This window comes from Chiloscyllium punctatum, chromosome 34 (assembly GCF_047496795.1).
Source record: "Chiloscyllium punctatum isolate Juve2018m chromosome 34, sChiPun1.3, whole genome shotgun sequence".
Lineage (NCBI taxonomy): Eukaryota > Metazoa > Chordata > Chondrichthyes > Orectolobiformes > Hemiscylliidae > Chiloscyllium > Chiloscyllium punctatum.
Window position 1 is genome coordinate 70,670,716 of NC_092772.1, and position 25,631 is coordinate 70,696,346.

Below are 25,631 nucleotides of genomic sequence, written 5' to 3' on the forward strand. Positions count from 1 at the left end.
GCCATGACCAGGGCCTCCAAGCCCTCCATTTTTTCCTCTCCCGACTTCCCCAACAGTACCCTTACACCAACACTCTCATTCATTTGGCTGAACTGGTCCTCACCCTTAACAAGTTCTCCTTTGAATTCTCTCACTTCATCCAGAACAAGAGGGTAGCCATTGGAACACGTAAGGTCCCCAGCTATGCCTGTCTCTTTGTTGGCTATGTAGAACAGTTGATCTTCCATAGTTACACCAGCACCACTCCCCACCTCTTCCTCCGCTACATTGATGACCGCATTGGTGCCACCTCGTGTTCCTGCGAGGAGGTTGAGCAATTCATCAACTTCACCAACACATTCCACCCTGACCTTAAATTTACCTGGACCATCTCTGACACCACCCTCCCCTTCCTACACCTCTCCATTTCCATTAATAATGATCGACTTGACACTGATATTTTTTACAAACCCACCGACTCCCACAGCTACCTGGATTACACCTGTTCCCACCCTACCTCTTGCAAAAATGCCATCCGGTATTCCCAATTCCTCCGCCTCTGCTGTATCTGCTCCCAGGAGGATCAGTTTCACCACACAACACACCAGGTGGCCTCCTTCTTTAGAGACCACAATTTCCCTTCCCACATGGTTAAAGATGCCCTCCAATGCATCTCGTCCACAACCCACACCTCTGCACTCAGACCCCACCCCTTCAAACATAACAAGGACAAAACGCCCCTGGTGCTCACCTTCCACCCTACCAACCTTCGCATAAACGAAATCATCCGCCGACATTTCTGCCACCTCAAAACAGACTCCACCACCAGGGATATATTTCCCTCCCCACCCCTTTCTGACTTCCGCAAAAACCGTTCCCTCTATGACTACCTGGTCAGGTCCACGCCCCCCCACTACCCACACTCCCAATCTGGCACCTTCCCCTGCCACTGCAGGAATTGCAAAACCTGCGCCCACACTACCTCCCTCACCTCTATCCAAGGCCCTAAAGGAGCCTTCCAATTACCTCAAAGTTTTGCCTGCACATCCAGTAATATCATTTATTGTATCCGTTGCTCCCGATGCGGTCTCCTCTACATTGGGGAGACTGGACACCTCCGAGCAGAGCACTTTAGGGAATATCTTCGGGACACCTGCACCTCTCAGGCCTCTCGATCCAAGATTCGGGATAGTTTCAAGATATCACAAGGCATCGACTCTAACTTCCCTTGTCCCTGAGCCTGCTGAGTCACGCCTGAATCAACTCTGCAATTGGGAGGAAGGGGCTGGACTGGAGGACCGAGCAGCGGCCGGTCCGCCAACCAGAGTGAGTGAGGAGCGGGACCAAAGCATTCTCGGGGTTGAACGCTTCAGGATTGGTCAGAAAGCAAACTATTTTGCAGAATTGATCATCCTCACGACACAGTGGAGCATGACACCTCTCCCATGAATCAATGTGAGATTTTTAAGAAATAGTTGAGATGTGAATCTGATAACGTACATTAGGGAGATTTAAACAATCCTGAGAGAAACACATGGGTGATTTTGAAATAGTGTAGGGGGACGAGCTGAGAATAATTCACAGGTCGGTTTACACAAGTCGAGTAAGAAACTTATTTTGAAACTCCCAGAACAATTGGTAATTTACATATCTGGCTAGCATGGTTAAATTGGATCGATCAATCTATTTGCATATAAACCATTCAATGATTGCAACTCGACAGAGCATTTGTTAATGACTAATATTTCACCCATGATCCTGTGCAGTTATGAATATTGTCGATAAACTCACTGGCAATCTCAGACGCACGCGCAGTTTGGTTTCCATACAGAGCATGCGCACTGTCACATTGATCAGGTCACTGAGAAAGATAGACATGGAGCTGCTTTCTCCGGCAGCGGCTGCGATCAGCTTCAGAGAGCGGCGCTCAGAGTTGTTGTGTGGGAGCCAAGCTGGGAGAAAGGAGCGGAGAGATTTCACAAGTCCTGGAATCAGGTTAAAAATAACTCGAAAAAGACCCTCCAGGCCTGGGTCAGGAGGTCTCTGATCAGGGAAGGGGCCCAGAGTCACGGCCGCCATTTGTTTGAGGGAAGAGTGAGCGCTAATGGCCGCCATCTTGAGAAGGTCAAGGTGCAGGAGGGCGGGGCTCTGGGGGTCTGTAGAACAATCAGAGGAAAGGGAAGCCCCATTGTTATTGATTAATTCCACGAACACAGCGTCACTGGGCGATCCTGCAGGAATATCCTCTCTCAGTCCTGCTGGGATGTTTCACCCCATCAGAACCAGCAGCTCTCCTCCTCTCTCAGCTCCCCTTCTGTCCTTCCTGCAGCATCTGTCCCCTGGAACATTGAGCTGCCTGTCCTGTCCCTCCCTCAGCTGTTGTTTCTGTAATCCCTGTGATATCCCAGTCCCACCTGAGATTACTTCACTAAAGACAGGAATGCATCCGATGGATTTTTATTAACATCAGCAATTGTTTAATACTCACTTACAGGTTTTTAATTACATCATTTTTGAAGCATTTACTTCACATTCAACCATTTGCAATGGTGGGATTTGAACCTGTGTCCAGAGAACACTTGCTGAGTTTCTGGATAAATTCTCACACAATAATGCCACTAGGCCATCACTTCACCTGCTCACAGTTTGTATATCACAGTGCAACATGAATCAAAACTCTTTCTTCCTGCACAATTGTTTGAGCCGGCACTCTGGTGATGTGACTCAGTACCTCTCCATGTGGTATCCCTCACTGTGTGGGTCTAATTGCAGCCTCTGTCAGCGTCTCTCACTTTTGAAGCTACTCCAGATCATAAGCCAACAGAATTCTCCACTCCAGAGAGATGAGGCAACACAGGTCAGGATTTTCCAGATCTCTGTGGGCTCAGTGCCATTCTGTATGTGTAACCTTCAAAGCATTCGTCTAATTTCCCATTTTGCCTATTTCTGTGTCTTCTACAGGTACCCATGGTGTTCTTGACTCAATAGACTGGCCAACGACTGGTTGGGACGATGGTTGGTCAGCCAGAAAGACAAAGTCAGGGAGGTCGGGAGTCTTCAATAAATCCTGCTGCCAGGTAAGATCATTCCAGTGCACAGAGCAGAGGGATCCAAACATCAGCTAACAAGACATGACATAGAGAAAGTGCTGCAGGGGGAGCACAGTACAGACACACCCCAGGCTCAATCACCACGCCTGCTGCAAGTTTTGTTGTAATGAGACAGCATCGAGAGTTCCCAGTTATCAGTCCAGGCCTGTGCTTTCTTAGGGAGCATCAGAACAACTGAGGGGAAAGCAGGCCTCCCACGAGAGAGTGGTAATGCTGCCTGGGATCTTTCTGTTCCCTATTCCCTCTCCAACACTGTATCTATGGCTTGTATTGATGACCAGTGCCTTTAATCATTCTAACTTCTATAGCAGTTCATGTTCTGTCATGTCCTCCCCTCTCACCAATTATTTCACATATTTGAAACCTCTAATCCAGATGACCATTCGTATCGCTGTAACTTGCTTCAGTCTCTACAACATGCCTTGTCTCGATAGTCTCCTCCTCCATGAACTGGAGACATCGGGTCTGTTTCTGTGCTGCATGACTTTTCGGCTGAGATTTCCTAAATGGAATGAGTCGGAATTGCCTGTGTTTGGCCCATATCCCTTCAAACCTTCTCCTCTCCATGTACCTGCCCGAGTGTCTTTTCCGTGTTGTAATTGTACTTATTTTCACCATTTCCTCTGGCAGTCCATTCCATCCATGCACCATCCTCTGTGGATAATGTTGCCCCTCAGCTCCCTCTTTAAATCCTTGTTCTCTTACCTCACGTTTATGCCTCTAGCTTTGGACTCACCTACCCTTGGCAATTCACCTTACTTAGACTATACATAGTTTCATAAACCTTTATAAGGTCACCCCGTGGCCTCCTCTGCCCAGGAGAAATATTGACGACAGTGTTACCAATATCTCCAACTCATGTTCTCAATGCTCTGACCAATGAAGACAAGTGTGCCAATTGCCGCTTTCAACACCCTGTCGCCCTGTGATGCCAGTCCAAGGAACAATGTAACTGCACCCCCTGGTGTCTCTTTTTTTCTAAAATACTGCCCAGGGCCCAACCATTACCCGTGTTAGTCCTCCCTGGTTTGTCTGAACTAAATCCAATACCTGAATTAAATTCCATCTTTCATTCCTTGGCCCAGTTGATTAACATCCCCTTCGATAACTATATTCTCTGCCCACTCTTCCACTAATCTTGGTATCCATAAACATACTAACAGGGACACCTATATTTTCACTCTAGTTGTTTATGTAAGTGGTGCACAACAGTGGTCCCAGCACCAGTCCTTACAGCACACCGCTGGTCAGAGGCCCCAGTCTGAACAACAACCCTCTCCCCCCACCCTCTGTCTCCCACTGTCATCCCATTTTGTATCCAGTTGGCTAGCTCTCCCTGATCCCTTGTGATCTAACCTTACTAACCAATGTATCATGTTACACCCTGAACAAGGGTTTGCAGAAGCCAGAAACAACGTCTGTTGCTCTGCCTTCATCTATCTTTTTGGTCACATCTTGAGCAAACTCCAGTCAAGTTTGTGGGACATGTTATCCCACGCACAAAGCCATGCTGGCTGTCTGTAATTAGGCCTTGTCTTTCCAAGGCCTACCTCTCAGAATGACCTCGAACAACTGACCCACCCTGATGTCTCGCTCATCAGTCTGTAGTTCCCTGGCTTTCTCTTGTAGCCTTTCTTAATTAATGACAAAAGATTATATTCATAGTCGGAGTCATACCGCACTGTTCAGTTAACGCTAACCATACTCTAAAACGGATCTCATCCCACCTGCCTGTTCCTGGGTCATATCCCTTCAAACCTTTCCTATTCCTGTACTAATCCAAATGTCTTTTGAACATTGTAATTGTCCCCATGTTCACCCCTTCCTTAGGAAGTTCATTTCACACACAACCCACCCTCTGTGTAACAATGTGCCTCATGTCTTTTTTTAAAATGTCTCTCCTCTAAACTTAAAAATGTAGTGCCTTGTCTTGAAACTCCCCTGTCCAAGGGGAAATATAACTCCCATTAACTCTATCGATCCCCTCATGATTTTATAAACTTCTATGTGGTCATCTGTCAACATTCAGGTTTCAGTGAAAAATACCAACCTATTCAGCCTTTCTTTATACTGAAGCCTTTTGTACCCAGCCACATCCCAGTAAACCTCCTCTCAACCCTTTCCAACTTAATAATATCCTTCCTATAACTGGGCGACCAGAACTGGACACAGTATTCCAGAAGAGGACTCACCAATGGCCTGTATAATCTCAATGCGACTTCCCAACTCCGATATCCAAAGGACTGAGCAATGAAAGCAAGTGAGGCCAGCACCTTTTTTTAAACTATCCTGTCTCTCCATGTTGCAAACTTCAAAGAATTATGTAGCTGAACCCTGAGTTCTCTCTGTTCTACAACACTACCGAAGGTTTTGCCATTAATTGTATAAGTCCTGCATGTGTTTGTTGTACCAAATGCATTTCCTCGCATTTATTCAGATTGAACTCCATCTACAGTTTTTCAGCCATTCACACATTTCATCAGGATCCCTTTGTAATCTCAGAAAACCTTCACTGTCCACAATGCCACCCTCCAGTCTACCTGCCTATCACACATAGCTCTCTATGGTACAAATATATCTGCTAGGGGGCCTACAATTTCTTCACCAGCTTCCCACAATGTCCTGAGATCCATTTGATCAGGTCCTGGGGATTTATCTACCTTTGTGTTTTAAAACCTTGAGCACCTCCTTTTCTATAATGTGGACTCATTTCAAGACATTGAGTCATAGAGATGTACAGCACGAAACAGGCCCTTCGGACCAACTCCTGCATGACATTTGTAGTCACATTTGCCACAATTTTCCCAATATCCCCATAAACCTTTGCTATTCATACACCCATCCACATGCCTTTTAAATGTATTTCTATCAGCCTCCACTATTTGCTCTGGCAGCTTATTCCATCCACTCTGTGAGAGCCAGTTGTCCTTTAGACCCCTTTGAAAAGTTTCCCTCGCCTGGGGAAATGACCTTGTCTATTGACCCTGTCGATGCCCACCATGATTTTAAACACCTTTTATCGGTTAACTCCTCAGCCTCCCATGTTCAACTGAAAACAGCCCCAACCTATTCTGGCTTTTCCCTGAAGCACAAACCCTTCAACCCTGGCAACATCTTTGGTCATTTCTTCTGAACCCTTTCATGTTCCACGATATCCTTCCTGTGGCATTGAGACCAGAATTACACACAGTATTCCAATAGTGGTCAGGCCAAACACTGTTTCGTTCCCTGAGCGCCCCAGTCTTTATCCACAGTAAGTTCCAAAGTGAAATATTTGTTTTGGATCTTGTCGTTTCACACATCGTTGCCTTCATTGATCATTAAGGAGACCGGGTTTGTCCCGAGCTCTTCTTTTGCTCTTAATACACTTGTAGAGTCTCTTTGGATTCTCCTTAACTTTCTCTGCCAACGCGATCTCGTGTCCCCTTTTTACATTCCTGATTTCCATCCTAAGTGTATTTCTACAGCCCCAATGCTCCTGAAGGGATTCCCTTGAGTCAGCCAGTTATATCTGACATGTGACCCCTTTTTTTCCTTGACCACAGCCTCGAAACTCAGCCAGTGTTTCCTAATTCAGTCAGCATTGAGCTGCACACTAACAGGAACATGCTGGCGCTGAACGCTCCTTTTATCTCGGTTTTAAAATATTCCTACTTGCCAGACTTCCCTTTATCTGCAAATAGCCTTCCCAGATCTACTTTAAAAATTCCTGTCTAATACTATCTTGCTCCATTGAATAACTTTAACTTGTGGACCAGGCCTGTCCTTTTCCATCGCTATTTTCAAACTAATACAATTGTGGTAACTTTCCAAAGTGCTCCCCCACTAACACCTCAGTCCTGTTCCCGACCTTGTTTCCCAAGGGGAGGTCAGGTTTATCCCCATTCTCCAGTTGGGCCATTTACATAATGACTGGGAGTTTTCGGAACACACTAAACAAATTCCTTCCATCCAAATGCTTAACTTAGTAGCAATCCCAGTCCAGGTTTGGAACGGTTAAGATCCCCTATCATTACAACCCTATTATTCTAAGAGATATCTGAAATCTCCTGACATATTTGCTCCTCCATCTCCCGTTGCCTATCGCTGTAGTCTGACCGTAGAAAACTAATGACCAATTTTTATTTCTCAGTTCCACTAATATCGTTTAACTGGGCGATCCTACATGAATCCTCCCTCTAGGTACTGCTGGGATGTTTCCCCCCAATCAAACCCACCCGCTCTCCTCCTGTTTTCCCTCCTGTTCTATCCTTCCTGAAGTATCTGTCTCCGGAACATTGAGCTGTTGCTCCCTCAGCTGTGTTTCTGTAATACCTATGGGATCCCAATCCCATGTTCCCATCCATGTTCTGGGTTCATCTGCCTTATCTGTCTGGCCCTTTGTATTGAAATAACTGCAGTTTAATCCACCAGTTTTCCCTCATTGTCTGCTATGTCCTTGCCCTCCCTTGTCTCCTTATATTCCTCTCTTCAACATTTGTACCAGCCTCAACTTTCTTTCTGACCTTACGACTCTTTGGGGTCACCCAGCCCTGCCAGACGAGTTTAAATCCTCTTGAGCAGCTCCAGCAACGTTCCCCACCAGGATGTGGGTCCCCCTCCTGTTCCCAGTTCAGGTGTATTCCCCACCCTGTCTACCTGTGCTGACACCTTCAGACATCCAGGGACTTGCCCACCAAGGTCCCTGTATTCCTCAGTTCTCCAGGAGGACCTACCATTCATGATGTATACCCTTCGCTTATGAGACTTCCCACTGTGCATTACCTCACAGTGATCAGAAGTAAACTCCGTCTGCCATTACTCTGCTCAGATTATCATCTGATCGATATCAGACTGCAGCCTGAGTCCATCCCCCTCACTGTGGACAACACCCTCACCTGTCATGTCATCTGCAAACCTACTAATGTTACCTTCTGCTTTCACATCCGAGTGATTAATGTCCATAATGAACAGCAATGGTTCCTGCACAGATCCCTGTGGTACACCCGCTGGGCAAAGGCTTTCAATCACAAAACCAACCCTCCACCAATTGTGGACCCAATTTACCAACTTACCTTGGATCCCATGGGATCTTCCCTTTTGGACCAGCCTTCCGTGTGGGACCTTGTCAAAGACCTTAATGAACTCCATATAAACCACATCATCTGCACTGCCCTCATCAATATCAGAGGACAGTCGTGTAGCAAATCCATACAGACAATCCCTAATGAAATTGTGGGGGTATCCGTTTTTGGTGAATACATTGTATAGGTGTTCTTCTTCCTCTTTTTGCAGTTCTGATGTACTGCAGTGTGTTGTGGCCCTTTTGAACAATGTCTTGATGCAACTACCTTTGTGTTTGTTGGGGTGATTGCTTTCATAGTTCAGGACTCGGTCTGTGTGTTTGTGGCTTTCGTGTATACCTTTGTGGTGAATTCTCCGTTCGGTGTTCTCTGTACAGTCACGTCTAGGAATGGGAGTTGGTTGTCCTTTTCTTCCTCTCTAGTGAATTGGATTCCTGTGAGTGTGGCGTTGATGATCCGGTGTGTGTTCTATATTTCTGTGTTTTTAATGATTACAAAGGTGTCATCTACATATCTGACCCAGAGTTTGGGTTGAATTTGCGGTAAGACTGTTTGTTCTAATCTTTGCATTGCCGCTTCTGCTATGAGTCCAGAGATCGGTGAGCCCATGGGTGTGCCGTTGATTTGTTCGTATATTTGGTTGTTGAATGTGAAGTGTGTTGTGAGGCACAAGTCCAGTAGTTTAAGTATGCCGTCTTTGTTGATAGGTTCAACGTCCTGTTGTCTGTTCTGTATGTCCAGCAGGTTGGCTATTGTTTCCCTGGCTAGGGTTTTGTTGATAGAGGTGAACAGTGCCGTTACATCGAATGAGACCATGGTTTCTTCCTTGTCTATGTGTATATTTCTGATGATGTCCAAGAATTCCTGTGTTGATTGCACAGATTGTCTGGATCCGCTGATCAGGTGTTTCAGTTTCTGCTGTAGTTCTTTAACCAGTTTGTGTGATGGTGTCCCTGGGAGTGATACTATGGGTCTGAGTGGGATGGCTGGTTTGTGCACTTTATGTAGTCCATAGAATCTGAGGGTGTTGTTGCTTTCAGGTCTCATTCTGTGTAGGTCAAATCTGGTTATCTGTCCGTTTTGTTTTTGTAGGTTTCTCAGTGTGTTGTTTATCCTATTGGTGAGCTGTGGGGTGGGGTCAAACTCCACACAATTTCATCCACAGATGCCTCAGGGAAAGACAATGGAACGAGGACATGGCACGACCCAAAGGACTAGCCACACTACCATACATCAAGAACATTTCGGAACTGACAGCCAGACTACTGCGACCACTAGGACTGATAACAGCACACAAACCAACAGCCACTCCCGTGCGCGTCCCTCCCGCGCGGTGAGTGTGCGCGTCCCTCCCGCGCGGTGAGTGTGCGCGTCCCTCCCGCGCGGTGAGTGTGCGCGTCCCTCCCGCGCGGTGAGTGTGCGCGTCCCTCCCGCGCGGTGAGTGTGCGCGTCCCTCCCGCGCGGTGAGTGTGCGCGTCCCTCCCGCGCGGTGAGTGTGCGCGTCCCTCCCGCGCGGTGAGTGTGCGCGTCCCTCCCGCGCGGTGAGTGTGCGCGTCCCTCCCGCGCGGTGAGTGTGCGCGTCCCTCCCGCGCGGTGAGTGTGCGCGTCCCTCCCGCGCGGTGAGTGTGCGCGTCCCTCCCGCGCGGTGAGTGTGCGCGTCCCTCCCGCGCGGTGAGTGTGCGCGTCCCTCCCGCGCGGTGAGTGTGCGCGTCCCTCCCGCGCGGTGAGTGTGCGCGTCCCTCCCGCGCGGTGAGTGTGCGCGTCCCTCCCGCGCGGTGAGTGTGCGCGTCCCTCCCGCGCGGTGAGTGTGCGCGTCCCTCCCGCGCGGTGAGTGTGCGCGTCCCTCCCGCGCGGTGAGTGTGCGCGTCCCTCCCGCGCGGTGAGTGTGCGCGTCCCTCCCGCGCGGTGAGTGTGCGCGTCCCTCCCGCGCGGTGAGTGTGCGCGTCCCTCCCGCGCGGTGAGTGTGCGCGTCCCTCCCGCGCGGTGAGTGTGCGCGTCCCCCCCGCGCGGTGAGTGTGCGCGTCCCCCCCTCGCGGTGAGTGTGCGCGTCCCCCCCTCGCGGTGAGTGTGCGCGTCCCCCCCTCGCGGTGAGTGTGCGCGTCCCCCCCTCGCGGTGAGTGTGCGCGTCCCCCCCTCGCGGTGAGTGTGCGCGTCCCCCCCTCGCAGTGAGTGTGCGCGTCCCCCCCTCGCAGTGAGTGTGCGCGTCCCCCCCTCGCAGTGAGTGTGCGCGTCCCCCCCTCGCAGTGAGTGTGCGCGTCCCCCCCTCGCAGTGAGTGTGCGCGTCCCCCCCTCGCAGTGAGTGTGCGCGTCCCCCCCTCGCAGTGAGTGTGCGCGTCCCCCCCTCGCAGTGAGTGTGCGCGTCCCCCCCTCGCAGTGAGTGTGCGCGTCCCCCCCTCGCAGTGAGTGTGCGCGTCCCCCCCTCGCAGTGAGTGTGCGCGTCCCTCCCTCGCAGTGAGTGTGCGCGTCCCTCCCTCGCAGTGAGTGTGCGCGTCCCTCCCTCGCAGTGAGTGTGCGCGTCCCTCCCGCGCAGTGAGTGTGCGCGTCCCTCCCGCGCAGTGAGTGTGCGCGTCCCTCCCGCGCAGTGAGTGTGCGCGTCCCTCCCGCGCAGTGAGTGTGCGCGTCCCTCCCGCGCAGTGAGTGTGCGCGTCCCTCCCTCACTGTGTGCGTGACCCCTCACTGTGTGTGTGTGTGTGTGTGTCCCTCCCTCGCTGTGTGTGTGTCCCTCCCTCGCTCTGTGTGTGTCCCTCCCTCGCTGTGTGTGTGTGTGTGTGTGTATGTCCCTCCCTCGCTGTGTGTGTGTGTGTGTGTGTGTGTGTGTGTCCCTCCCTCGCTGTGTGTGTGTGTGTGTGTGTGTGTGTGTGTGTGTGTTGTGTGTGTGACCCTCCCTCGCTGTGTGTGTGTGTCCCTCCCTCGCTGTGTGTGTGTGTGTGTGTGTGTGTTTGTGTGTGTGTGTGTGTGTGTGTGTCCCTCCCTCGCTGTGTGTGTGTGTGTCCCTCCCTCGCTGTGTGTGTGTGTGTCCCTCCCTCGCTGTGTGTGTGTGTGTGTGTGTGTGTGTTTGTGTGTGTGTGTGTGTGTGTGTCCCTCCCTCGCTGTGTGTGTGTGTGTCCCTCCCTCGCTGTGTGTGTGTGTGTCCCTCCCTCGCTGTGTGAGTGCGTGTCCCTCCTTCGTTGTGTGTGTGTGTGTGTGTGTGTGCGTGTCTCTCCCTTGCAGTGAGCGTGTGTGTCCCTCCCTTGCAGTTTGTGCGTGTCTCCCACTTGCAGTGTGTATGCATCTCCCTCCCTCGCTGTGTGTGTGCGTGTCCCTCCCTCGGTGTGTGTGCGTGTCCCTCCCTCGGGGTGTGTGTGTGTGTGTCTCTCTCTCTCTCTCTCGCTGTGTGTGTGTGCGTATCCCTCCCTCGGTGTGTGTATGTGTGTGTGTGTCTCTCTCTCTCGCTGTGTGTGTGTGCGTGTCCCTCCCACGGTGTGTGTATGTGTGTGTGTCTCTCCCTCGCTGTTTGTGTGCGTGTCCCTCCCTCGCTGTGTGTGTGCATGTCCCTCCCTCGCTGTGTGTGTGTGCGTGTCCGTCCCTCGCTGTGTGTGCGTGTGTGTGCTCCTCTTGCTGTGATTATTTATGGCCCTCTTGCAGTGTGTGAGGGTGTCCTCCCCTCGCTCTGTTTGTGTGTGTATGCGTATCACTCACTCACTAACTGTGTGTCTGTGTGTCCCTCCCTCGCTTTGTGAGTGTGAGTGTGTGTGTGTGCGCGTGACCCTCTCTCATTGCATGCGCGTCGCTCTCGCTGTGTGTGTGTCCCTTATGCTGTGTGTGTGTTCGTGTCCCTCCCTCGTGTTTGTGTGTGTCCCTCACTCGCTGTGTGCGTGTGTCCCTCCCTCGCTGTATGTGCTTATCCCTCTCTCGTGTTTGTGTGTGTCCCTCCCTCGCTGTGTGTATGTGGATCCCTCCCTTGCTGTGAGTGTGCGTGTCCCTCGCGCGCAGTGAGTGTGCGCATCCCTCGCGCGCAGTGAGTGTGCGCGACCTTCGCGCGCAGTGAGTGTGCGCGTCCCTCGCGCGCAGTGAGTGTGCGCGTCCCTCGCGCGCAGTGAGTGTGCGGGTCACCCCGCGCGGTGAGTGTGCGCGTCCCTCCCTCGCGGTGAGTGTGCGCGTCCCCCCCTCGCGGTGAGTGTGCGCGTCCCTCCCTCGCGGTGAGTGTGCGCGTCCCTCCCTCGCGGTGAGTGTGCGCGTCCCTCCCTCGCGGTGAGTGTGCGCGTCCCTCCCGCGCGGTGAGTGTGCGCGTCCCTCCCGCGCGGTGAGTGTGCGCGTCCCTCCCGCGCGGGTGAGTGTGCGCGTCCCTCCCGCGCGGTGAGTGTGCGCGTCCCTCCCGCGCGGTGAGTGTGCGCGTCCCTCCCGCGCGGTGAGTGTGCGCGTCCCTCCCGCGCGGTGAGTGTGCGCGTCCCTCCCGCGCGGTGAGTGTGCGCGTCCCTCCCGCGCGGTGAGTGTGCGCGTCCCTCCCGCGCGGTGAGTGTGCGCGTCCCTCCCGCGCGGTGAGTGTGCGCGTCCCTCCCGCGCGGTGAGTGTGCGCGTCCCTCCCGCGCGGTGAGTGTGCGCGTCCCTCCCGCGCGGTGAGTGTGCGCGTCCCTCCCGCGCGGTGAGTGTGCGCGTCCCTCCCGCGCGGTGAGTGTGCGCGTCCCTCCCGCGCGGTGAGTGTGCGCGTCCCTCCCGCGCGGTGAGTGTGCGCGTCCCTCCCGCGCGGTGAGTGTGCGCGTCCCTCCCGCGCGGTGAGTGTGCGCGTCCCTCCCGCGCGGTGAGTGTGCGCGTCCCTCCCGCGCGGTGAGTGTGCGCGTCCCTCCCGCGCGGTGAGTGTGCGCGTCCCTCCCGCGCGGTGAGTGTGCGCGTCCCTCCCCGCGCGGTGAGTGTGCGCGCGTCCCCCTCCCGCGCAGTGAGTGTGCGCGCGTCCCCCCCCGCGCAGTGAGTGTGCGCGCGTCCCCCCCGCGCAGTGAGTGTGCGCGCGTCCCCCCCCGCGCAGTGAGTGTGCGCGCGCCCCCCCCCGCGCAGTGAGTGTGCGCGCGTCCCCCCCCGCGCAGTGAGTGTGCGCGCGTCCCCCCCCGCGCAGTGAGTGTGCGCGCGTCCCCCCCTCGCAGTGTGTGTGCGCGCGCGCGTCCCTCCCTCGCAGTGTGTGTGCGCGCGCGCGTCCCTCCCTCGCCGTGTGTGTGCGCGCGCGCGTCCCTCCCTCGCAGTGTGTGTGCGCGCGCGCGCGTCCCTCCCTCGCAGTGTGTGCGCGCGCGCGCGTCCCTCCCTCGCAGAGTGTGCGCACGCGCGCGTCCCTCCCTCGCAGTGTGTGCGCGCGCGTGTCCCTCCCTCGTAGTGAGTGTGCGCGCGTCCCTCCCTCGCAGTGTGTGCGCGCGCGCGCGTCCCTCCCTCGCAGTGAGTGTGCGCGTGTGCGTCCCTCCCGCGCAGTGAGTGTGCGCGTCCCTCCCGCGCCGTGTGTGCGCGCGCGCGCCCCTCCCTCGCCGTGTGTGCGCGCGCGCGCCCCTCCCTCGCCGTGTGTGCGCGCGCGCGTGTCCCTCCCTCGCCGTGTGTGCGCGCGCGCGCCCCTCCCTCGCCGTGTGTGCGCGCGCGCGCGTCCCTCCCTCGCAGAGTGTGCGCGCGCGCGCGCGTCCCTCCCTCGCAGTGTGTGCGCGCGCGCGTCCCTCCCTCGCAGTGTGTGCGCGCGCGCGCGTCCCTCCCTCGCCGTGTGTGTGCGCGCGCGCGTCCCTCCATCGCAGAGCGTGCGCACGCGCGCGTCCCTCCCTCGCAGTGTGTGCGCGCGCGCGTCCCTCCCTCGCAGTGTGTGCGCGCGCGCGCGTCCCTCCCTCGCAGTGTGTGCGCGCGCGCGCGTCCCTCCCTCGCAGTGTGTGCGCGCGCGCGCGTCCCTCCCTCGCAGTGTGTGCGCGCGCGCGCGTCCCTCCCTCGCAGTGTGTGCGCGCGCGCGTCCCTCCCTCGCAGTGAGTGTGCGCGCGTCCCTCCCTTCAGTGTGTGGCGCGCGCGCGCGTCCCTCCCTCGCAGTGAGTGTGCGCGCGTCCCTCCCGCGCAGTGAGTGTGCGCGCGTCCCTCCCTCGCAGTGTGTGTGCGCGCGCGCGTCCCTCCCTCGCAGTGTGTGCGCGCCCGCGTCCCTCCCTCGCAGTGTGTGCGCGCCCGCGTCCCTCCCTCGCAGTGAGTGTGCGCGCGTTCCTCCCTCGCAGTGTGTGCGCGCGCGCGTCCCTCCCTCGCAGTGTGTGTGCGCGCGCGCGTCCCTCCCTCGCAGTGTGTGCGCGCGCGCGCGTCCCTCCCTCGCAGTTTGTGCGCGCGCGCGCGTCCCTCCCTCGCAGTGTGTGCGCGCGCGCGCGTCCCTCCCTCGCAGTGTGTGCGCGCGCGCGTCCTTCCCTCGCAGTGTGTGCGCGAGCGCGCGTCCCTCCCTCGCAGTGTGTGCGCGCGCGCGTCCCTCCCTCGCAGTGTGTGCGCGCGCGCGTCCCTCCCTCGCAGTGTGTGCGCGCGCGCGCGTCCCTCCCTCGCAGTGTGCGCGCGCGCGCGTCCCTCCCTCGCAGTGTGTGCGCGCGCGCGCGTCCCTCCCTCGCAGTGTGTGCGCGCGCGCGCGTCCCTCCCTCGCAGTGAGTGTGCGAGCGCGCGCGTCCCTCCCTCGCAGTGAGTGCGCACACGCGCGTCCCTCCCTCGCAGTGTGTGCGCGCGCGTCCCTCCCTCGCAGTGAGTGTGCGCGCGTCCCTCCCTCGCAGTGTGTGTGCGCGCGCGCGTCCCTCCATCGCAGAGTGTGCGCGCGAGCGCGTCCCTCCATCGCAGAGTGTGCGCGCGAGCGCGTCCCTCCCTCGCCGTGTGTGCGCGCGCGCACGTCCCTCTATCGCAGAGTGTGCGCGCGCGCGCGTCCCTCCCTCGCAGTGTGTGCCCGCGCGCGCGTCCCTCCCTCGCAGTGTGTGCGGGCGCGCGCGTCCCTCCCTCGCAGTGTGTGCGCGCGCGCGCGTCCCTCCCTCGCAGTGTGTGCGCGCGCGCGTCCCTCCCTCGCAGTGTGTGCGCGCGCGCGTCCCTCCCTCGCAGTGAGTGCGCACGTGCGCGTCCCTCCCTCGCAGTGTGTGCGCGCGCGTCCCTCCCTCGCAGTGAGTGTGCGCGCGTCCCCCCCGCGCAGTGAGTGTGCGCGCGTCCCCCCCCGCGCAGTGAGTGTGCGCGCGTCCCCCCCCGCGCAGTGAGTGTGCGTGCGTCCCCCCCGCGCAGTGAGTGTGCGCGCGTCCCCCCGCGCAGTGAGTGTGCGCGCGTCCCCCCCGCGCAGTGAGTGTGCGCGCGTCCCTCCCTCGCAGTGATTGTGCGCGCGCGCGTCCCTCCCTCGCAGTGAGTGTGCGCGCGCGCGTCCCTCCCTCGCAGTGTGTGTGCGCGCGCGCGTCCCTCCCTCGCAGTGAGTGTGCGCGCGCGCGTCCCTCCCTCGCAGTGTGTGCGCACGCGCGCGTCCCTCCCTCGCAGTGTGTGCGCGCGCGCGTCCCTCCCTCGCAGTGTGCGCGCGCGCGTCCCTCCCTCGCAGTGAGTGTGCGCGCGCGCGTCCCTCCCTCGCAGTGTGGGGACGCGCGCACGCTCACTGCGCGGGGGGGACGCGCGCACGCTCGCTGCGCGGGGGGGGGCGCGCGCACGCTCGTTGCGCGGGGGGGGCGCGCACGCTCGCTGCGCGGGAGCGGCGCGCACGCTCGCTGCGCGGGAGGGGCGCGCACGCTCGCTGCGCGGGAGTGGCGCGCACGTTCGCTGCGCGGGAGTGGCGCGCACGCTCGCTGCGCGGGAGGGGCGCGCACGCTCGCTGCGCGGGGGGACCCGCACACTCACTGCGCGCGAGGGACGCGCACACTCACCGCGCGGTAGGGACGCGCACACTCACCGCGCGGGAGGGACGCGCACACTCACCGCGAGGGAGGGACGCGCACACTCACCGCGAGGGAGGGACGCGCACACTCACTGCGAGGGGGGACGCTCACACTCACCGCGAGGGAGGGACGCGCACACTCACCGCGAGGGAGGGACGCGCACACTCACTGCGCGCGAGGGATGCGCACACTCACTGCGCGCGAGGGACACGCACACTCACAGCAAGGGAGGGATCCACATACACACAGCGAGGGAGGGACACAACACAAACACGAGAGAGGGATAAGCACATACAGCGAGGGAGGGTCACACGCACACAGCGAGTGAGGGACACACACAAACACGAGGGAGGGACACGAACACACACACAGCATAAGGGACACACACACAGCAAGAGCGACGCGCATGCAATGAGAGAGGGTCACGCGCACACACACACACTCACACTCACAAAGCGAGGGAGGGACACACAGACACACAGTTAGTGAGTGAGTGATACGCATACACACACAAACAGAGCGAGGGGAGGACACCCTCACACACTGCAAGAGGGCCATAAATAATCACAGCAAGAGGAGCACACACACGCACACGCAGCGAGGGACGGACACGCACACACACACAGCGAGGGAGGGACATGCACACACACAGCGAGGGAGGGACACGCACACAAACAGCGAGGGAGAGACACACACACATACACACACCGTGGGAGGGACACGCACACACACACAGCGAGAGAGAGAGACACACACACACATACACACACCGAGGGAGGGATACGCACACACACACAGCGAGAGAGAGAGAGAGAGACACACACACACACACCCCGAGGGAGGGACACGCACACACACCGAGGGAGGGACACGCACACACACAGCGAGGGAGGGACACACACACACACACACAGCGAGGGTGGGACACACACAGCGAGGGAGGGACAAACACACACACACACACACACACACACAGTGAGGCGTCACGCACACTCAAGCGTGCGTGCGTGTCCCTTCCTTGCTGTGTTCGTGCGTGTCCCTCCCTCGTGTATGTGTTTGTGTGTGCGTGCGTGTCCCTCCCTCGTGTATGTGTGTGTGTGTGCGTGCGTGTCCCTCCCTCGTGTATGTGTGTGTGTGTGTGAGCGTGCGTGTCCCTCCCTCCCTGTGTGTGTGCGTGTCCCTCCATCGCTGTGTGCGTGCGTGTCCCTTTTCAGTGTGTGTGTGTGTGTGTGTTCGTGTCCATCCCTCTTGGATGTGTGTGTGTGTGTGTGTGTGTGTGTGTGTGTCCCTCCCTCGTGTATGTGTGTGTGCGTGTCCCTTCCTCGCTGTGTGTGTGCGTGTCCCTTCCTCGCTGTGTGTGTGCGTGTCCCTCCCTCGCTGTGTGTGTCCCTCACTGTGTGCGTGTCCCTCCCTCATGTGTGTGTGTGTGTGTGTGTGCGTGTCCCTCCCTCGTGTGTGTGTGTGTGTGCACGTGCGTGTCCCTCCCTCATGTGTGTGTGCGTGTCCCTCCCTCGTGTGTGTGTGCGTGCATGCCCCTCCCTCGTGAGTGTGTGTGTGTGCGTGCGTGTCCCTCCCTCGCTGTGTCCGTGCATGTCCGTCCCTTGCTGTGTGTGTGTGTGTGTGTGTGTCCCTCCCTCGCTGTGTGTGTGTGTGTATGTGTGTGTGTGTGTGTCCCTCCCTCGCTCTGTGTGTGTCCCTCCCTCGCTATGTGTGTGCGTGCGCGTGTCCCTCCCTCGCTGTGTGTGTGCGTGTCCCTCCCTCGCTGTGTGTGTGTCCCTCCCTCGCTGTGTGTGTGTGTGTCCCTCCCTTGCTGTGTGTGTGTGTGTCCCTCCCTCGCTGTGTGTGTGTGTGTCCCTCCCTCGCTGTGTGTGTGTGTCCCTCCCTCGCTGTGTGTGTGTGTCCCTCCCTCACTGTGTGTTGTGTGTGTGTGTGTGTGTGTGTCCCTCCCTTGGTGTGTGTGCATATTCCTCTTTTGTTGTGTGTGCGTGTCCCTCCCTCGCTGTGTGTGTGTGTGTCCCTGCCTCGCTGTGTGTGTGTGTCCCTGCCTCGCTGTGTGTGTGTGTGTCCCTCCCTCACTGTGTGTGTGTGTGTGTGTCCCTCCCTCGCAGTGAGTGTGCGCGCGTCCCTCCCTCACAGTGAGTGTGCGCGCGTCCCTCCCTCGCAGTGAGTGTGCGCGCGTCCCACCCTCGCAGTGAGTGTGCGCGCGTCCCTCCCTCGCCGTGTGTGCGCGCGCGCGCGTCCCTCCCTCGCAGTATGTGCGCGCGCGCGTCCCTCCCTCGCAGTGTGTGCGCGCGCGCGTCCCTCCCTCACAGTGTGTGCGCGCGCGCGCGTCCCTCCCTCGCAGTGTGTGCGCGCGCGCGCGTCCCTCCCTCGCAGTGTGTGCGCGCGCGCGCGTCCCTCCCTCGCAGTGTGTGCGCGCGCGCGCGACCCTCCCTCGCAGTGTGTGCGCACGCGCGCGTCCCTCCCTCGCATTGTGTGCGCGCGCACTTCCCTCCCTCGCAGTGAGTGTGCGCGCGTCCCTCCCTCGCAGTGAGTGTGCGCGCGCGCGTCCCTCCCTCGCAGAGAGTGTGCGCGCGCGCGTCCCTCCCTCGCAGTGAGTGTGCGCGCGCGCGTCCCTCCCTCGCAGTGAGTGTGCGCGCGCGCGTCCCTCCCTCGCAGTGAGTGTGCGCGCGCGCGTCCCTCCCTCGCAGTGAGTGTGCGCGCGCGCGTCCCTCCCTCTCAGTGAGTGTGCGCGCGCGCGTCCCTCCCTCGCAGTGAGTGTGCGCGCGCGCGTCCCTCCCTCGCAGTGAGTGTGCGCGCGCGCGTCCCTCCCTCGCAGTGAGTGTGCGCGCGCGCGTCCCTCCCTCGCAGTGAGTGTGCGCGCGCGCGTCCCTCCCTCGCAGTGAGTGTGCGCGCGCGCGTCCCTCCCTCGCAGTGAGTGTGCGCGCGCGCGTCCCTCCCTCGCAGTGAGTGTGCGCGCGCGCGTCCCTCCCTCGCAGTGAGTGTGCGCGCGCGCGTCCCTCCCTCGCAGTGAGTGTGCGCGCGCGCGTCCCTCCCTCGCAGTGAGTGTGCGCGCGCGCGTCCCTCCCTCGCAGTGAGTGTGCGCGCGCGCGTCCCTCCCTCGCAGTGTGTGCGCGCGCGCGTCCCTCCCTCGCAGTGTGTGCGCACGCGCGCGTCCCTCCCTCGCATTGTGTGCGCTCGCAGTGAGTGTGCGCGCGTCCCTCCCTCGCAGTGAGTGTGCGCGCGCGCGTCCCTCCCTCGCAGTGAGTGTGCGCGCGCGCGTCCCTCCCTCGCAGTGAGTGTGCGCGCGCGCGTCCCTCCCTCGCAGTGAGTGTGCGCGCGCGCGTCCCTCCCTCGCAGTGAGTGTGCGCGCGCGCGTCCCTCCCTCGCAGTGAGTGTGCGCGCGCGCGTCCCTCCCTCGCAGTGAGTGTGCGCGCGCGCGTCCCTCCCTCGCAGTGTGGGGACGCGCGCACGCTCGCTGCGCGGGGGGGACGCGCGCACGCTCGCTGCGCGGGGGGGGCGCGCGCAAGCTCGCTGCGCGGGGGGGCGCGCACGCTCGCTGCGCGGGGGGGCGCGCACGCTCGCTGCGCGGGAGGGGCGCGCACGCTCGCTGCGCGGGAGGGGCGCGCACATTCGCTGCGCGGGAGTGGCGCACACGCTCGCTGCGCGGGAGGGGCGCGCATGCTCGCTGCGCGGGGGGACCCGCACACTCACTGCGCGCGAGGGACGCGCACACTCACCGCGCGGGAGGGACGCGCACACTCACCGCGCGGGAGGGACGCGCACACTCACCGCGAGGGAGGGACGCGCACACTCACCGCGAGGGAGGGACCCGCACACTCACCGCGCGGGGGGACCCGCACACTCACTGTGCGCGAGGGACGCGCACACTCACTGCGCGCGAGGGACGCGCACACTCACTGCGCGCGAGGGACGCGCACACTCACTGCGCGCGAGGGATGCGCACACTCACTGCGCGCGAGGGACACGCACACTCACAGCAAGGGAGGGATCCACATACACACAGCGAGGGAGGGACACACACAAACATGAGAGAGGGATAAGCACATACAGCGAGGGAGGGACACACGCACACAGCGAGTGAGGGACACACACAAACACGAGGGAGGGACACGAACACACACACAGCATAAGGGACACACACACAGCGAGAGCGACGCGCATGCAATGAGAGAGGGTCACGCGCACACACACACACACTCACACTCACAAAGCGAGGGAGGGACACACAGACACACAGTTAGTGAGTGAGTGATACGCATACACACACAAACAGAGCGAGGGGAGGACACCCTCACACACTGCAAGAGGGCCATAAATAATCACAGCAAGAGGAGCACACACACGCACACGCAGCGAGGGACGGACACGCACACACACACAGCGAGGGAGGGACATGCACACACACAGCGAGGGAGGGACACACACACACACACACACAGCGAGGGTGGGACACACACAGCGAGGGAGGGACAAACACACACACACACACACACACACACACAGTGAGGCGTCACGCACACTCACGCGTGCGTGCGTGTCCCTTCCTTGCTGTGTTCGTGCGTGTCCCTCCCTCGTGTATGTGTTTGTGTGTGCGTGCGTGTCCCTCCCTCGTGTATGTGTGTGTGTGTGCGTGCGTGTCCCTCCCTCGTGTATGTGTGTGTGTGTGTGCGTGCGTGTCCCTCCCTCCCTGTGTGTGTGCGTGTCCCTCCATCGCTGTGTGCGTGCGTGTCCCTTTTCAGTGTGTGTGTGTGTGTGTGTTCGTGTCCATCCCTCTTGGATGTGTGTGTGTGTGTGTGTGTGTGTGTGTGTGTGTCCCTCCCTCGTGTATGTGTGTGTGCGTGTCCCTTCCTCGCTGTGTGTGTGCGTGTCCCTCCCTCGCTGTGTGTGTCCCTCACTGTGTGCGTGTCCCTCCCTCATGTGTGTGTGTGTGTGTGTGCGTGTCCCTCCCTCGTGTGTGTGTGTGTGTGCACGTGCGTGTCCCTCCCTCATGTGTGTGTGCGTGTCCCTCCCTCGTGTGTGTGTGTGTGTGCGTGCATACCCCTCCCTCGTGAGTGTGTGTGTGTGCGTGCGTGTCCCTCCCTCGCTGTGTCCGTGCATGTCCGTCCCTTGCTGTGTGTGTGTGTGTGTGTGTGTCCCTCCCTCGCTGTGTGTGTGTGTGTATGTGTGTGTGTGTCCCTCCCTCGCTCTGTGTGTGTGTGTGTGTGTGTGTCCCTCCCTCGCTATGTGTGTGCGTGTGCGTGTGCGTGTCCCTCCCTCGCTGTGTGTGTGCGTGTCCCTCCCTCGCTGTGTGTGTGTCCCTCCCTCGCTGTGTGTGTGTGTGTCCCTCCCTCGCTGTGTGTGTGTGTGTCCCTCCCTCGCTGTGTGTGTGTGTGTCACTCCCTCACTGTGTGTGTGTGTCCCTCCCTCGCTGTGTGTGTGTGTCCCTCCCTCACTGTGTGTTGTGTGTGTGTGTGTGTGTGTCCCTCCCTTGGTGTGTGTGCATATTCCTCTTTTGTTGTGTGTGCGTGTCCCTGCCTCGCTGTGTGTGTGTGTGTCCCTCCCTCGCTGTGTGTGTGTGTGTGTGTTTCCCTCCCTCGCTGTGTGTGTGTGTCTCTCCCTCACTGTGTGTGTGTGTGTGTGTGTGTTTCCTTCCCTCACTGTGTGTGTGTGTGTGTGTCCCTCCCTCGCAGTGAGTGTGCGCGCGTCCCTCCCTCGCAGTGTGTTTGCGCGTGCGCCCCTCCCTCGCAGTGTGTGTGCGCGCGCGCGTCCCTCCCTCGCAGTGTGTGTGCGCGCGCGCGTCCCTCCCTCGCAGTGAGTGTGCGCGCGCGCGTCCCTCCCTCGCAGTGAGTGTGCGCGCGCGCGTCCCTCCCTCGCAGTGTGTGCGCGCGCGCGTCCCTCCCTCGCAGTGTGTGCGCGCGCGCGTCCCTCCCTCGCAGTGTGTGCGCGCGCGCGTCCCTCCCTCGCAGTGTGTGCGCGTGCGTGCGTGTCCCTTCCTTGCTGTGTTCGTGCGTGTCCCTCCCTCGTGTATGTGTTTGTGTGTGCGTGCGTGTCCCTCCCTCGTGTATGTGTGTGTGTGTGCGTGCGTGTCACTCCCTCCCTGTGTGTGTGCGTGTCCCTCCATCGCTGTGTGCGTGCGTGTCCCTTTTCAGTGTGTGTGTGTGTGTGTGTTCGTGTCCATCCCTCTTGGATGTGTGTGTGTGTGTGTGTGTGTCCCTCCCTCGTGTATGTGTGTGTGCGTGTCCCTCCCTCGCTGTGTGTGTGCGTGTCCCTTCCTCGCTGTGTGTGTGCGTGTCCCTTCCTCGCTGTGTGTGTGCGTGTCCCTCCCTCGCTGTGTGTGTCCCTCACTGTGTGCGTGTCCCTCCCTCATGTGTGTGTGTGTGTGTGTGTGCGTGTCCCTCCCTCGTGTGTGTGTGTGTGCACGTGCGTGTCCCTCCCTCATGTGTGTGTGCGTGTTCCTCCCTCGTGTGTGTGTGTGTGTGTGTGTGCGTGCATGCCCCTCCCTCTTGAGTGTGTGTGTGTGCGTGCGTGTCCCTCCCTCGCTGTGTCCGTGCATGTCCGTCCCTTGCTGTGTGTGTGTGTGTGTGTGTGTGTGTGTCCCTCCCTCGCTGTGTGTGTGTGTGTATGTGTGTGTGTGTCCCTCCCTCGCTCTGTGTGTGTGTGTGTGTGTCCCTCCCTCGCTATGTGTGTGCGTGTGCGTGTCCCTCCCACGCTGTGTGTGTGCGTGTCCCTCCCTCGCTGTGTGTGTGTCCCTCCCTCGCTGTGTGTGTGTGTGTCCCTCCCTCGCTGTGTGTGTGTGTGTCCCTCCCTCGCTGTGTGTGTGTGTCCCTCCCTCGCTGTGTGTGTGCGTGTCTCTCCCTCGCTGTGTGTGTGTGTGTCCCTCCCTCGCTGTGTGTGTGCGTGTCCCTCCCTCGCTGTGTGTGCGTGTCCCTCCCTCGCTGTGTGTGTGCCTGTCCCTCCCTCGCTGTGTGTGTGCGTGTCCCTCCCTCGCTGTGTGTGCGTGTCCATCCCTCGCTGTGTGTACGTGTCTATCCCTCGCTGTGTGTGCGTGTCTATCCCTCGCTGTGTGTGCGTGTCCCTCCCTCGCTGAGTGTGCGTGTCCCTCCCTCGCTGAGTGTGCGTATCCCTCCCTCGTTGTGTGTGCGTGTCTCTCCCTCGCTGTGTGTGCGCGTATCCCTCCCAAGCTGTGTGTGTACGTGTCCCTCCCTCGCTGTGTGCGTGCGTGTCCCTCCCTCGTGTATGTGTGTGTGTGCGTGTCCCTTCCTCGCTGTGTGTGTGCGTGTCCCTCCCTCGCTGTGTGTGTCCCTCACTGTGTTTGTGTCCCTCCCTCATGTGTGTGTTTGTGCGTGTCCCTCCCTCGTGTGTGTGTGTGTGTGCGTGTCCCTCCCTCGTGTGTGTGTGCGTGTCTCTCCCTCGTGTGTGTGTGTGTGTGTGTGTGTGTGTGTGTGTGTGTGCGTGCGTGCCCCTCCCTCGTGAGTGAGTGTGTTTGTGCGTGCGTGTCCCTCCCTCGCTGTGTGTGTGCATGTCCGTCACTTGCTGTGTGCGTGACGCCTCACTGTGTGTGTGTGTGTGTGTGTGTGTGTGTGTGTCCCTCCCTCGCTGTGTATGTGTGTGTGTGTGTCCCTCCCTCGCTCTGTGTTTGTGTGTCCCTCCCTCGCTGTGTGTGTGTGTGTCCCTCCCTCGCTGTGTTTGCGTGTGTCCCTCCCTCGCTGTGTTTGTGTGTGTGTGTGTCCCCCTCCCTTGCTCTGTGTGTGCGTGTCCTTCCCTTGGTGTGTGTGTGTGTGTCCCTCCCTCGCTGTGTGTGTGTGTGTCCCTCCCTCGCTCTGTGTGTGTGTGTCCCTCCCTCGCTGTGTGTGTGTGTGTGTCCCTCCCTTGGTGTGTGTGTGTGTGTGTGTGTGTGTGTCCCTCCCTCACTGTGTTTGTGTGTGTGTCCCTCCCTCGCTGTGTGTGTCCCTCCCTCGCTGTGTGTGTGTGTGTGTGTGTGTGTCTGTATGTGTGTCTGTGTGTCCCTCCCTCGCTGTGTGTGTGTGTGTGTCGCTCCCTCGCTGTGTGTGTGTGTCCCTCCCTCGCTGTGTGTGTGTGTGTGTGTGTGTGTGTGTGTGTGTCTCCCTTGCTCTGTGTGTGTGTGTCCCTCCCTCGCTGTGTGTGTGTCTCCCTCCCTCGCTGTGTGTGTGTGTGTGTGTGTGTGTGTGTGTGTGTGTCCCTCCCTTGGTGTGTGTGCATATTCCTCTTTTGTTGTGTGTGTGTGTTTCCCTCCCTCGCTGTGTGTGTGTGTGTGTGTGTGTGTGTCCCTCCCTCGCTGTGTGTGTCCCTCCCTCGCTGTGTGTGTGTGTGTGTGTCCCACCCTCACTGTGTGTGTCCCTCCCTCACTGTGTGTGTGTGAATGTGTCTGTGTGTCCCTCCCTCGCTGTGTGTGTGTGTGTGTGTGTGTGTCCCTCCCTCACTGTGTGTGCGTGTGTCCCTCCCTCGCTCTGTGTGCATGTGTGTCCCTCCCACGCTGAGTGTGCATCCCTCACTGTGTGCGTGTTCCTCCCTCGCTGTGTGTGTGCGTGTCCCTCCCTCGCTGTGTGTGCGTGTCCCTCCCTCGCTGTGTGCGTGTCCCTCCCTCGCTGTGTGTGCGTGTCCCTCCCTCGCTGTGTGTGCGTGTCTCTCCCTCGCTCTGTGTGTGCGTGTCTCTCCCTCGCTGTGTGTGTGCGTGTCCCTCCCTCGCTGTGTGTGTGCGTGTCCCTCCCTCGCTGTGTGTGCGTGTCCCTCCCTCGCTGTGTGTGTGCCTGTCCCTCCCTCGCTGTGTGTGTGCGTGTCCCTCCCTCGCTGTGTGTGCGTGTCCATCCCTCGCTGTGTGTACGTGTCTATCCCTCGCTGTGTGTGCGTGTCTATCCCTCGCTGTGTGTGCGTGTCCCTCCCTCGCTGAGTGTGCGTGTCCCTCCCTCGCTGAGTGTGCGTATCCCTCCCTCGTTGTGTGTGCGTGTCTCTCCCTCGCTGTGTGTGCGCGTATCCCTCCCGAGCTGTGTGTGTGCGTGTCCCTCCCTCGCTGTGTGCGTGCGTGTCCCTCCCTCGTGTATGTGTGTGTGTGCGTGTCCCTTCCTCGCTGTGTGTGTGCGTGTCCCTCCCTCGCTGTGTGTGTCCCTCACTGTGTTTGTGTCCCTCCCTCATGTGTGTGTTTGTGCGTGTCCCTCCCTCGTGTGTGTGTGTGTGTGCGTGTCCCTCCCTCGTGTGTGTGTGCGTGTCTCTCCCTCGTATGTGTGTGTGTGTGTGCGTGCGTGCCCCTCCCTCGTGAGTGAGTGTGTTTGTGCGTGCGTGTCCCTCCCTCGCTGTGTGTGTGCATGTCCGTCACTTGCTGTGTGCGTGACGCCTCACTGTGTGTGTGTGTGTGTGTGTGTGTGTCCCTCCCTCGCTGTGTGTCCCTCCCTCGCTGTGTATGTGTGTGTGTGTGTCCCTCCCTCGCTGTGTGTGTGTGTGTCCCTCCCTCGCTGTGTTTGTGTGTGTCCCTCCCTCGCTGTGTTTGTGTGTGTGTGTGTCCCCCTCCCTTGCTCTGTGTGTGTGTGTCCATCCCTCGCTGTGGGTGTGTGTCCCTCCCTCGCTGTGTGTGTGTGTGTGTGTGTGTGTGTGTGTGTGTGTCCGTGTCCCTCCCTTGGTGTGTGTGCATATTCGTCTTT

General features: G+C 59.2%; 2 long non-coding RNA genes across 3 annotated transcripts in view; one reads left to right on the forward strand and one right to left on the reverse strand.

The window, feature by feature from the left end:
- The window catches only part of LOC140458930 (uncharacterized), a 41,994-nt gene extending 40,781 nt beyond the window's left edge, over positions 1-1,213 (reverse strand). Inside the window, exon 1 of the long non-coding RNA XR_011953782.1 lies at positions 1,006-1,213. This is a non-coding gene — a long non-coding RNA (uncharacterized lncRNA). The remainder of the gene's footprint in view (positions 1-1,005) is intronic.
- A 636-nt stretch (positions 1,214-1,849) lies between these two features.
- The window catches only part of LOC140458931 (uncharacterized), a 209,836-nt gene continuing 186,054 nt past the window's right edge, over positions 1,850-25,631 (forward strand). For both annotated transcript variants that reach the window (XR_011953784.1, XR_011953783.1), the window contains exons 1-3: positions 1,850-1,974; positions 2,752-2,836; positions 2,941-3,056. This is a non-coding gene — a long non-coding RNA (uncharacterized lncRNA). The remainder of the gene's footprint in view (positions 1,975-2,751; positions 2,837-2,940; positions 3,057-25,631) is intronic.